This window comes from Phascolarctos cinereus, unplaced genomic scaffold, assembly GCF_003287225.1.
Source record: "Phascolarctos cinereus isolate Bilbo 61053 unplaced genomic scaffold, phaCin_HiC Scaffold_726;HRSCAF=1367, whole genome shotgun sequence".
Classification (NCBI taxonomy): Eukaryota; Metazoa; Chordata; class Mammalia; order Diprotodontia; family Phascolarctidae; genus Phascolarctos; species Phascolarctos cinereus.
In genome coordinates this window covers 276737368-276751522 of record NW_027556098.1, presented here as the reverse complement: position 1 = coordinate 276751522, position 14155 = coordinate 276737368, and the positions used below count along the sequence as shown (strand labels likewise).

The 14155-nt window shown below is 41.7% G+C and overlaps 1 protein-coding gene across 5 annotated transcripts in view; it reads left to right on the top strand.

Moving 5' to 3' along the window:
- Positions 1–14155, top strand: part of PKNOX2 (PBX/knotted 1 homeobox 2) — a 346894-nt gene that overhangs the window by 84370 nt on the left and 248369 nt on the right. For all 5 annotated transcript variants that reach the window (XM_078147126.1, XM_078147127.1, XM_078147125.1 and 2 more), the window contains one exon: positions 9176–9247. The gene's annotated coding sequence lies outside the window, so the exon portion shown is untranslated. The remainder of the gene's footprint in view (positions 1–9175; positions 9248–14155) is intronic.

Below are 14155 nucleotides of genomic sequence, written 5' to 3'. Positions count from 1 at the left end.
CTTATGCTGGTAATATGCTGATTTTTTTGAGTCTATGCCATGCCTCATAAGACACAGTCCCTACCTACTCATGAAATTCCTCACTAGCAGGAAAGTATGGAACATAAACATAGCAAGAGGACAAAATGGAACATGTGCATGATAGGTTCATACAAAGTGCTGTGTGTGAGGTTTGAGAATGAAAATGTCATTATCATTTGGAGGAATCAAGGTGGTCTTCTTGGATGAAGTCGCTTTTCAGCTGGGCTTTAAAGGATAGGCCCTGGACCTGCTAGTGGTGACACCCTATATCAGTTGTCTCTGAGTCACTAGGGAACTGAGTAGTTGGTTAGCAATGCATGCTGGTAATGAGCCTTCCTCTAAATGTTTCTGGTCTGCTACTTTCCCTGGAGGGTCATGTGAGCTCGAGTGGTATGTGGCCTGCTTTGCAAGTGATTAACATGGTGTAAGCAATCTGCATAGAGAGAAGGAAGAAAAAAACCCTCCTTCGGTATTCCATTATTCTATTAGAGTTTCAGAGCTGGGATTAAGTGGACATGATTTCTTCCTATGGGCCATTAATTTTGTTTTATTGCTGGTCTGATGGTCATTACCCTTTTTTGCCAATGCATTCCCCCATTAGGTTTGTACAATTAACAAAATATGTGCTGTTAGGGCTTTGATAGGAACAGTGGGATGGAAATAAACCGGGGAAATGACAGCCACACAGAGTGTGGGGGGGAGGGAAGTTGGGCCAAGGGAGAGATGATGAGGGGAGACCTCTTCAGCCCCCATGCCTTTCAGTCATTGGTATTCCTGGCAAAACAGTTGTAAAACCATTCCCGTTCTTGGGTTGAAAATTGAGAGAAGGAATGGAGTGGGGGAGGCAAAGGCTGGCATTTTCCTGGCTCACACTCAGCCTTAGGAAAAGTGCCGCTCAGCTTTGTACTTTCCACCTGTAACCTTGAAAGAGAAGCAGGTGTCAGTTTCAGGTATGACTGTTTGCGCCTATGGAGCCTCCAAGTGGGGTCCTAGTTACCATTCCCTTCCTTCCCAAAATAGGGCACTTCCCTCAGATAGCAACAATGTAGTCACAATCGTGGGACCATTAGAAAATTCTTTCCATTTAGGGCTTAGAAAAAGTCCATGAAAGGTTTTTCAATGTACCTCTCCTTGGGATTAGCTCCCTACCCTCAATCCCCACACTTAGACTGTGGCCATGTCCATCTTAGCCATACCTAGTGGTAGAGGCTTGCCCCCAGGGGAAGGGGAGAGCAGTGCTGTTCTTGCCACCTTTGCTGAGTGGAGGTTTGGCTGTTTTCCGTTTGTGAGTATTCTTGAAAGCCTGTGTCAGGCCCAGTAGCTCATTTATAAAGAATAGCACTATGGTGTGCTATACAGAATGCTGTATTTGGAGTCAGGACAACCTAGGCGTGAATCCCTTCTTATCCATTTAATCCCTATGTGATCCTAGGCAAGTCATTTAACTTCTGTAGGCCTCAGTTTCCTCATCTGTAAAATAAAGTTGGACTTAATAACCTTGAAGTTTCCTTCTTACTCTAAATCTATGCTTATAGCCTTTCTTATAAGACTTCTGTTTGATCTTTCCTCTGCATTTATTACATTCTGGCTGATCCTGTATTTATTTCTGTGAGGGCAAACGGTGTTGTTTTTCATCCTTATATGCCTAGCACCTTGCACTGTGCCATATACATGTTCAGTGTTCCATGATTTCTTCTGTGTAAGAAGCTCCTTGTGGGAACTCCCTCCACAGATATAAAGCTTAGACTACACTGCCTGAGGCACTTACAGGTTAAGTGACTTCTTCAGCCTTACCAATGTTGTGAGTGTCAGAGGCTGAATTTGAATTCTGACCTTCCTGACTTTAAGCTGTGAACTCTTTCAACTATGCCAGGCTACTTATACCCTGTAATAGGCATTTAGTAAATATTCGTTGAATTGAATTGATTCCCTTTGTGGACCTGAAGATAGTTATGTTCCTCAGTTCTTTTTAGGATAAATAATACCATCTCCTTCCTACTTAACCAGTTCTTTTTTTTTAATATACATATATTTTTTTAAATTCTGAGTTTCAAATTCTCTCCCTCCCACTCCTCCTATCCCTTGAGAAGGCAAGCAGTATAATATCAATTATACATGTGAAGTCATGCAAAACATATTTCTACATTAGCAATGTTGCAAAAAAAAAATTTAAAAAGTAAAAAAATATGTTTCAATCTGTGTTCAGGGTTCATCAGTTCTCTGGAGGTGGATAGCATTTTTCATCGTGGGTCCTTTGGAATTATTTTAGATCATTGTCTTGAACAGAGTAGCTAAGTCTTTCATAGTTGATCATTGTAATATTGCTGTTACTGTGTACAGTGTTCTGATCACTTCACTTTGCATCGATTCATATAAGACTTCTCAGTTTTCTCTGAAGCCCATCCTGCTCTTCATTTCTTATAGCACGATAGTATTCCATCTCAATTATATATCTCAACTTGTCTAGCTATTCCCCAATTGATGGGCATCCCTTCAATTTCCAATTTTTGTCACCAGAAAAAGAACTGCTATAAATATCTTTGTGCAAATAAGCTCTTTCCTCTTTTCTTAGATCTCTTTGGAATACTGACCTAGTAGTGGTATTACTGCCTCAAAGAGTGTGCATACTTTTATAGCCCTTTGGGCATCTTTAATGAGTTCTAATGTGATAATATGGTAGGCCTTCTCTGGGTTATCTTTAATTTGACTTGATCTCTGTTAAAACACCAGAGTCCTAAGATGATACTGGGGTAAGCTGGTACTTATCCAAGGTTTAATACAGTAGGAAGAATTAGCACCTCTGGTGTGAGGGCTTTTCAAGGATACTCATCTACCTTTGGTGTCCACCTGGCACTCAGCTCTCACCTGGAGCTCCAAGAAGCTGTAGTATGTACAGTGGACACAGCTCAGTGTAACTGTCTTGGCAGATGGGCTAAACCTGGTTGAGAGTAACTGACAGGCCTCAAACCTATCAGTGAGTTAGGGAGATGTCCGTGTGAAGACTTCTAGCAAAATGGGCAGATGAGAACAATTTGTTCCTCTGGCCATGAAGGCCGCTAAAGTAGGTGCTGTGGAGAGCTTGGAGCTTGGTCAGGCATGAAGACACCAAGGTGCATCCCATGCCATTGCCACTTGATCTGACTTTTGTCTTGCCACCGGACTTTAGTTTTAGTAACTCTGGAAAGGAGACTGAGGCTGATGACTTTGTGCAACTCAACCTCACTTAAATCCAATTCAAGTACAAGTCAAGACATCACCTGTGATGTCATTGGTCCTCTTCGAAAATGAAGGATGAACAACGGTTCTGTTAACAAAGTCCATCCTCCATTAGCCATCACGTTGAGCTTCCTAAAACACAGGTCTAACCTCATCACAACTCTCTCTCATCACCCATCCCCCTGCTTAATAAACTGTTGGTTCCCTCTCACTTCCAGGATCAAACATAAAATCCTCTGTTTAGCATTTAAAACTCTTCATAACCGGGCCTTTTCCTACCTTTTCAGTGTTCTTACACTTTACTCTCCCCAACATACTATGCAAGCTTCCTTACTATTCTTCAGATATGACACCCCATCTCCCTACTCTAGGCATTTTCACTTGTTGGCTTTCATCCCTGAAAATCTTTCCTCCTCATCTCCATCTCCTGGTCTCCCTGGCTTTGTTCAAGTCCCACAAGTCCCCCTTCTACAGGAAGCCTTTCCTGATACTCTTTAACATGAGTTTCTTCATTGATTTATCTCCAATTGATCCTTTACAGATCTTATTTGTACACAGTATTATGTATGTTGCCTTCCCCATTAAATGCTGAGCTTCTTGGGGTAAGGGACTATTTTTTGCCTTTCTTTGCATCCTTAGCATTTAGCACACTGCTTGGCATCCAGTAGGCACTTAATAAATGTTTTCAGGCCAACTGGGATCGGAAGACCTGGGCTTGAATTCTGCACTAAAGCTTACTAACCATGTGACCTTGGGTATCACTTCACCTCTAAGTTTCCTCATCTTTAACATGTAGGGATTAAAATTCGATGATACCCCTTCCAGTCCAAAGTCCAATGAGCATAGCAACACACATGAAAACTTCTATTGTTTACTTGTGATGTTTTCTCTCAGCTAAGCAAGCTCTCCCCTTCTCTCTGCTTATCCACACCCTTTAAAGGCTGTCAGGAAGTACCAAGTCCCTCATGAAGCCTTATCTGACTCCTCTTGCCCACAGTAATCTCTCCTTCTCCCTTAACCCCGGAGCACTTACTATTCCTACCTTTCATCTGGCCCTTCTTACACAAATGACCTTGAGACAACACTTTTATTGTTTGGTATTTTTAATCACCTTTTCATGTGTACATGTCTCACGTCTCTCCTAATTAAACTCCTTGAGGTCAAGATCCACGTGTAATAATTCTTGGTAGCCCTCATGGTGCTTAGTGCAGTGTTGTGAACATGATTAAGTATTCAGTAAATGCTTATAAAGTGAAAAAATGAATGAACACCCCTGCATTATTGATTAATATTAAAACTATGGTCCACTGTGACCTTCAGGTCTCTTTCTGAGGCACATTTATTCTGCTAACCGTTGGAGGAATTATAGCTGTGTAATTCATAATTCATCTTATCTGTCCAATTTAGGACCCTCATTATGATCTCAAAACTTCATTTTTGGGAGTGGATTAGGATCATTTTAATTTTATTCTTATAATCTTAATGCTACCAAGCTTATAATAATGATACTTATAATGATAGTACTTTTGCTTGATGCCTTATAATTTTAAAGAGCACTTTCACATATGTTATTTCCTTTTGATTCTCACAACAAACCTGCTAAGGAGGTAGTACAAATATTATTATTCCCATTTTATAGATAAAAATTGAGGCTAAAATCAAATATATGACTTGCCAAAGGCCATAGCAAGTAACAGAGCCAGGCCTGAACCCAGTCCTTCTGACTCTTCAGTGCAGGGCTCTTCCCTTTCCACAGTCTTATGTAGCATTCTCTCTCTTGTATAAACCCTGTCATTGATTAAAAAAAAAAAAGAGTGTGTAATTCCATCCTGGGACACTTACAAATGGGATATCACTTGTGGCTGCTTGATAGCTGGCTAGTTATTTGCTGCCTGCTTTTGCCGCTGTGTCCCAAGGCCTGCCTACAGCCTCAAAAGCATCACCCTTTACCTGTGTCTCTCTCCCCTCCCCCATTTTACTCCTTCTGATGACAAGTCACTATGATAGCCACAGGCTTACCAGTTAGCCTTATTGCATTCATAGGCAAGAAAGAAGCTGTAAAGCAAACTATTTACAAGTGAAGCAATTACAATTACTATACATAGATACAGCATATAACTTTGAATTGAAAATGTTTCACATTGCACGCATTCTGGATACCTCTGTACAGTTCACTGAGTTCCAGAAGACTACTTATTTTGGTTTTCTGGGAGTCAAAAATAATAGTGATTCATATTTATGTATCACATTAAGGTTTACAACATACTTTTCTCAACCCTGTGAGGTAGCTGGGTGCAAGAATTGTTATTATGCCCATTTGGCAGATGAGTAGATGGAAGGTTGGAGAATTTAAATGACTTGCCCAGATTTATGCAGCCACTAAGTATTAAAAGATTTGGTTTGGACCCAGGTTTCTGGTGACTCCAAGTCCAGTGCTTTTTTCACTATTTCCCCTTAGTTTCCAGGTCCAAACTTAGTTCAATCCTTTTGTTTTCTGCAAATGTTGTTCTCTTCCAAGTTCAAATCCTCATATAAGCTAAAATGATTTTTTCTTTTTGGTTTTTCACCCAGAAATTGGGCTATTCTTGGGGCTCATTGTTCTCAACACATCCATTTATTCTCTTCTGGAGGAGTCAGAGGCAGCTTCCCTTCCCTCCAAAGGACTGACTGCTCTGATCTTTAGTCTGCATGAGCAAAGAAGTTATAAACATGACTCAAAACTCACTCCACGTAATGGGGACTACATGGGCCAGGTGGGCAGAATTACACTTCATGACTACTTACTTTCCGTGATTTTTTTCTTCTTTGAGTCTTCCTACCCTCTAGTAGTCATGAGATCATATAGAGAGCTGGAAGGGACTTAGAGGTCATGTAGATCAACACCCTTTTTTTACATGTGAGTAAATTAAGGCCCAGAAAAATTAAGGATTATATAAGACAGTAGTTGTAAAAAATACTTAGCGCCTGGTACATAGTAGGTGCTCTATAAATGCTTATTTCTTTCCCTTCCTCTTTCTTCTTCCCTTCCCTTAAGTGATTTATCCTAGGTTATAGGGCTGATATATGAACCAAGGTCCTCAGACTCCAAATCCAGTCAGTTTTATGGCGGACCCAGATGAATTCCTAAATAGCGTTCCTTGTCTAAGTGTAAAGAGAAAGCAGAACTCTTTGCCTCTGGGTAGAAGCAATCAGTGGTTATTTCCCAGTTCCACCATTTCCCCCTTGTTCAAAGCCACATCATTGGGGCGTCCCAGAAACCCATCTCAGAGCCTTGTCTCTGGACAGAGATGTAGAATTTGCTTGGGCTGGGGAGGGTCCGGCAATGCAGAAGTGCCATCCCCAGCCAACAGTGGTCACTGTGGCTGCCTGAGTCCTACAATTAGCACCGGTGCTTGCCCAGCTGAGAGTGAGACACTACAGTAACACTTGGTACTGGGTGGGAAAATAACTTGGAGCCAAGTGTCTGATGCCAGGTAATTATATCTTTATTAAATTACCCAGTTATTGTATAATTTAGAGCCCAGCAGTCAGGGGCTGAAGTGCTGGATCCCTACTACAGTTCCGGACACACAAAAGCTATCTATCCCTTGGCAGGAGCTTTTCTCAGGCAATGAGGGAAGGAATCTGTGGTAGGGGGTGGAGTGGGATGCTGTGAGGAGGACAGCAAGGGGAGAAAACCCTGGGAAGCAAGAGGGAAAGACACAGAGACCTGTGTTTGGAGGGGTAGGTGTTCTGTCAGGTGTTTCCTCCCTGGACAGTCTGTCTTACTCAGATTTTCCAGACAGTTTTTCTTCTCTTTTTGGAGCTCTGCTTTGGTGAAGCCCTTAAGGGGAGTGTTTGATTCCAGGTACTCTCTTGAGGCTACAGGAATGGCAGCAGTCAGTGAGCAGCTCTATCTGAGGATATTTTTGTGCCCTGTGTTCAGAAGCCCTGGTTTGAGATCTGATGGGGATTGGGGGATGAGGTGAGTGAAGTCTGGTCAGTTGTAAAGAGGGACAAAGATGTAAATACTAGGTTTCTGGCTCTATCTCAGACTGCCTTCCTAAGTGGCTTGGGGCCTTTCTTAGTGGTTGGTTTGCTTTCTCAGAAGGACTGTACATGTAGTCTCCAGTCCATCTTCTTTATTTTACTGGTAGCAAAACTGAGCCCCAGGTCAAACAGGTAGTTTGTTAGGGCTCAAGTCAGGACTAGAACCCAGTTTTTTGACTACCCTGTATTCTCTCAGCTACATTCCTGGCTGTATCCTCAATGGCGCCATAATTTTCTGAAATTCTGACAGTTTGCTTAGCTGTGCCTTGTTAGAACATCTATGCCTAGTTACATTTTTCTTCCCTACTTTGTTGAATGACTCTGCATCCTTAAATTCCACCTCCTCCAGGATGCTTTCCCTGATTCTCCTAGGTGGTAATGACCTTCTTCCTTGCCCAAAGTTGTACTTTACTCACACCTAACTTATATGAAAGCAAATATAAGCAATGTAAGGTGGTGTCTGACCTCCTGGATTTGGTCTCATGCTTCTGGGTTCAAATTCGAAGTCTGCTGTTTGCTAGGTGTGTGACCTCAGAGCCTCTGAGCTTTAATTTCTACATCTGTAAGATATGGTTAATGTTGTCTCTATTACCTACCTCACAGAGTTGTGAGAAAAGTTCTTTGCTACAAAGCCCTATAAAAATGTGAGTTACTATTTTTGTCTTTATTATGTATTATTTTGTATTTATATATATTGGCATATATGTCATTCCCATCCCTTCAAATTATAAATTACTTAGAGGCAAGGAGGAAAGACCATTTAGGGTTATCTCCCCTAGCAACGAGCATTGTGATTTCTATAGTTTAGGTTTTGAATAAATGATTGTTGAATTGAATTGCTGCTTGAAATCTGCTTCTACCCAGAAGCCATACTGGTTAATCAGTGGAGCTTTGCAGGGCTGAGACTGGTTGATAGTGATAAAGGCAGTTATCTTTCATCTTGCCACTTCCTTGCTGAAAAACTTTCAATGGCTCCCATTTCCAGGCCCTCCCTATTCTTGCCCACTCTGTCCATGCAGTGTCAATTTCTGCTATGACCTAAAATATACTCTATTCTAAGCTCCTCACTGCCCCATGCTTTTGTGCCTTTTGCTTATGCTGTGCTTTCTGTTTGGAATGCCCTCTTCTTTCCTTTACCTGTCCTTCAAGGCCCGGTTCAAGTCTTACTTTCTTGAAGTCTGCCTTGACTGGTTCAACTCTTCTTTCTTTCCTGTCTCAGAATTCCCACAGCACTTGCATTCTACACCAAAAAAATTTAGTTTTATACACACACACACACACACACACACACACACACACACACACATATACACATACACACATATATATAATATTCAATAAATAAATATTTATAATAATTATATGTTACCATATGTCATTTGTTGTGCCTTCATATAGTCCCATGTAGTAAGCACTTTTAAAAGCGACCATTTTAGACTTTTTATCTTATCTCCCTCAGTGCTCAACACAGCCTAGGTTTTAATAAATACTTGTTACTTTTGTCTATTTGATTCTAGGAAAGGATTATGCCATTAACTTGTCTGCCTTCTGACCATATGATACTGATGAATAGGAACAAGGTCTTTCCTTTCCAGGGTCTTTGTAGAGAACGATGATAAAATTTGCACTCAAAGGAGGAAACTGAGGCATAAAATAGATAAAGGGCAAGAGTTGAAGAGGGTCTGATAGAAATTCTGATTCCCAGTTCCTAATTATTAGCTAATATTCTATGTCAGCTTCTCAATAAATAGAACATTTTTTTCTCTCACTTAGCACTGTGAGTGATCTAAGCCACCAGTCTACGGCTCCCTTCCATGCCATATCTATCTGCTTGGGTCCGTTCCCATTCTGACTCTTGTTCCTGGCATGATAACACACAGTCTATAAAGATATTCTCTTTTTTTGGCAGGTGATGTGTGTATGGCTGGGTCCTGAGGCTGTCTATCTTCTATGTTGCTTGCCAGAAAAGAGGCCCTGAACTGTAAGTAACTTTGATTGGCATCTTCTATGCGGTCTCAATGAGGTTACAGGTTAAAGGTCAGCTAAGGAACCTGTTCTTCTTGCACGAGTCCTGCATTGTAAAAGAGAAACATTCAAGAACGAGCTGGTCAGAATGTAAGACAGTGGAAATCTAATTAGATTATGTTTGAATGTGACAAAAGGGCCCTGTAATATGACATCCTATTTAATTAGGCTTTATTGATTGTGCATTAAGGTAGACTTCATGGGTTACCCATGTAAGGAGTACAGGAGAAGGGAAACTCCTTGAGTTTGAAGACTGGAGCTGAGGCTCAGTGGCTGTGATCTGTGGGATGAGTTTGAATGGAACTGAGTGGAGGCAGTAGCAATGTGAGCTACAAATCTGAAGTTTGTAGATGTTTCCTATCCTCCTCTTGTTTCTGAGGGGATGGGTGGGGGGCCTGGGAGCCACATCTCTCTAGCCTTTGTGGACCTGCACTTTGCTCATGCTTGGCCCTCCCCACCCCCATTCCCCAACCTGGAATGCCCTCCTTGCTTGATTTCAGCTTACCGAAATCCTACCCATTCTTCTGGCCTCAGCTCAAATGCCACCTCCTTCCTGAATTACTCTGACTAGAAGTGATCTCTTCCTCTTCTGAACTCAATATTTATTATCTATAACACTCATACAGTACTTGTAGATTATTTTCTGTTTTGGTTATTTTTGTACGTGTTCTCATCAACTGTATTATAAACTTTTGGAGGGCAGGGTATCTCTGTGTCTTCCTAGGATGCCTAGGACACAGCAAGTGCTCAATAAATGTTTGTTGAATGAATGGATGAATGGCCTCACTTGGCGCCTTCTCTGCCCACGTTCAGGGGGGACTGGTGGCATGGCTGATGTGAGCTCCTTGGCTTTGATAGTACATTGGCTTACATTGGCTTCCAACCAGTCCGTGGAATTATAAATGATTAACCGTTATCAGCGCATATCTTCACCTCTGTGTAAAAATAGATTGACTGTAATGAGTATTTGAATAAATCATAAGAATGGCTGACCTGCTATCTCTCTAACATCCTGCAGATGACTGCTCAGTGAGCAAGCAGGGCGCCCGGTCTCCCCACCTAATGGCTTACTGTTTTCTGCATTTGCAAACTCTTATTGAAGGATTTCTACTGCTCAGACACCTCCACTGAGCTACTGTTAGGGGAGTGGTCAGATCAGCAGACTAGGGGTGGGAAGAGGAAGGTAACCACGCCTCCCCCCCTTCACTGTCCTGTTCCAGGAAAGCCTGCCCAGGAGACAAAGAATGGAAAGGGAGAGTGGGGGCGGAAAGAAAATGACCTTTGCAAGAATCGATGTCTCCTCACACCGGAGGTTAGAGGGACCTCATAAGTCAAGTCAAGTATGAGAGGAACAAGCTGAGCGTGAACCTTAATGGGCATGCTTAAGAAGAAAGGAGAGTGCAGAGGGAGTATTAGAAGTCCCTCTCTGTCTGGGCTGATAACCTAGTTGCAGGCATCCCCCTGGGTCCCACTCCAGGGAAGCCCCAGACTTCTGATGACCACTCTTGGGGACAGCTCCTTGAGGGGGGTGGAAAAGGCTGTTAGAACCTTTTGCTTGTGCTTGGGAAGTGGGACTGGTTTATTTTCTTGTGGTCTCTCTGATCTCAATCAAGATGGCTTAAGCTTTTTTCCCCTTAGGGAGTGTTGTCAAGATTTGCATACAAGATCCGGAGGGCTGGCTGGAGCAAGGCAGCAAAGAAAGACCTTCGTTCCCTTCTGCATCCTGGTTCGTTAGCATTACTGACTGGCTGCCTGGCCAGTGGAAGGAGGAGGAAGAGGAACAGGAGGATATAGAGGTAGCAGAGAAAAGGAATTCAAGCTAGAAAAATAAGTGAATATGAGATTCTGTTCCAGGTAGGGGTGGAATTTTTGAGGGAATCTATGAATTCAATTTCATTCCATTCTATTCATGCTGATTGCTTACTATAAATCCAGAACTCTGCCAGGTACTGAGTACTGTGAAACTTGGGTTATTTTCTCTAGAAAGAATGAAGAAGCCCTTGGTATTGTTCTCAGGATTCAGAAAAGCAAGCCTAGTTTCTGCATATCTTCTCTGGCTTAGAGTAGGGCATAGGGACATGGCCTTGGATGAGCTAAAACTTTATTGGACAGTGGTACGTGGCTATAGATATATTGGTAGGTTGTAGAGGACATCTTGGAGTATTTAAAGGGACAGAGCCTAAATTATCAAAGTGTCCTGAAACTCCTGGAAGGTATGCTAAGAGAGTCTTGTGACTGAAGAAGGCCATAGCATCTTTGTGTTGGAAAGGACCTTTGAGAGGATATGTTAGGCCAACTTCACACCTGATGCAGGATTCTCTGATCTAGCATCCCTAAAATAACTGGGCTCTGAGGGGACTAGCATTTAGTGTTGAACCTCTCTCATGCAAGTTATCTTGTTAGCATTGGGAGTAAGCATCCTAGAGGGCAAATATGTAGGTCCGTGACCTACAGCTTGAAATTCCAAATTGTAAATGAGCATGGATTTCTGAAATCTTATTACTTCCATGGAGACAAGTAGTGTCAAAAATATGTTTGTTCTCCAGGAACAAAACCCATAACTCCAAAGCTCCATTCCTACCCAAACTATCACTACTCCCTGTGGCAACCAGATTTTAGGTTTTAGCCAAAGATTGTGGACAAAGAGGCTAAAAGCAGTATTGGGGAATATAGGGTCTAGTCCTAGCTCTGAGATAACTTTGCTGTGATATCTTTTGCTGAAGAGAACTCTTATTTGGGATAGATTGGATCAGAATAGATGTCTTTGGAGACCCCTCCTATCTGTGAAACTGTGATTCTATGTGTTTGTGCAAATCACTTCCTTTTCTGGGCCTGAGTTTTGCTCATCTGTAAAATGGGAAGGTTGGACTAGATGCTCTTTAAGGTCTCTGCCAACATTGACATTCTGTGGTTCTAATGATATAGAAAGAAGATGGTGACTTATTTTGATGCATCTGAAGAGACAGATTTATTTCCTGGGAGACTAACAACAGTTTTTCAAGAGTCTGCATGGAAATTTGGCACAATTTCTCTTTTGTTTTCCTTAAAATCACAGCCAGAAAGTACTTAAAGGATGAGGGTGGGGTGGCGATTTGGTGATAGGGCTAGAAGGCAGACAACACAGAGGCTGTTTCTATGCCTAAGTCTGACCCCTTTCCCCCATCCAATAAAGAAATAATCTTGCTAGGAACTAAAGACATTCACTTGGCTGTTCTTCACATATAAAGCAAAAATTCTGTATGCCATATATAAAATTCACTCATAAACTATTGATATTTTAATAATCCATATTAGCATCTTGTCCTTAGACAAATGAATATTGAATAAGTAATAGAGTAAGAAAGGGGTAGCCCAGGTACCAGACCCTGGAAAAACTGGAATCCTGGACAATTCTCTGAGGCAATGCCCCTTTTCAGGGGACCTTGTAATTCTCTTCTGTCCCCACATATATTAGTTCAGATTTATAAAAATGGTTTATAATTACATCACACTCTTATGGGCATTATCTCATTCAGTACTTCATCCCCTTCAGATAGGTTGGGCAAGTCTTATCCTTATTTTACAGATGAGGAAAACTAGGCTGAGACAAGTTAAGATAAGTGACTTGCTCACAGTCACGTTGTGTAACTAGTAGAGAACCAAGATTTGATCACAGGGCTTCTGATTCCAAGTTGAGAGCTCTTTCCATAAGACATGGATTCAGAATCACACAGTGAGTTAGAAAGTAAACAGGGAATTTTTCTGTCTTCTTCTGGATTCCAAAGTCAGCAACTAACCCCAGTCCTGTCTAAGCTGCGTTATGATGACCATCAAGAAAAGCAGTCAGATCTAACCTGTCCCTTAAAATCTCATCATTCTTCTAAGGAGGGACCCTGGAAAATGTTAGGAATATTTAAAAGAAAGAGCCTGTGGCACATTTCACATATCTGAACAATACCTTGAATCTCCCTAATGTAATAACATTTTCCCATTGGCTCTAGGGGAAGCCAAGTGACCCAATGGATACAGTGCCCAGCTTGGAGTCGGGAAGACCTGAGTTAAAATCTGAGCGTAGACACTTAGTAACTCTGTGACCCTGGGCAAGTCACTTACCCCTGGTTGCCTCAGTTTCCTCATCTGTAAAATGAGCTGGAGAAGGAAATGACATACCACTCCAATGTCTTTGCTAAGAAAATCCCAAATGGGGTCACGAAGAGTTGGACACAATTGAACAATAACAACCTTTACATTTTTTTCATTCAGATTAGCAGTCTACCAGCAGTCAGCTCCACAATGAGCTCAAGGTATAATTGGAAGAATGCTGCACTCCTAAGTTGAAACCCCATATTTGCTACTTAATCCTTGTATAATAAGTTGTGTGTATTTCACATGTCTGGTGCTCATTGTTCTTATCTATAAAATGGGAGAGTTGGGCTAGATGAACTCTTAAGGTCTTTTCCAGCTTTAAATGTATGATTCTACGTTTTCCCCTCTGCATCTACTGGATGGACTTTTGCAGTAAGCTCTGGAATATTTGTGTTAATCACTTTATGGGGAGGGAGGAAAAGGGGTAGAGAAAGTATGATATGAATAGAAATATAGCTAGAATTTCCATCTTTAGTATTCCTCCCCTCCCCCTAGCACCAGATGAGCTCTTCTCACCCTTTTTTCTATCCTTACATCCCCACCCCAATTTCCCTTCCCCCTTGTTCCTTGGTCTAGACTGAGAGGTCCTTGCATATGTGGACTGGAATGACATAAGACTCTTGGTTGGTCCATCTTAATTGGCATGATTTAATGGAGTCTATGGCGGATTCAGATTTATATGGCATTCTGAGCTGCAAATCTGCTTCCTAAATGCAGAATTTTTGTGGAGTGGTAAAAA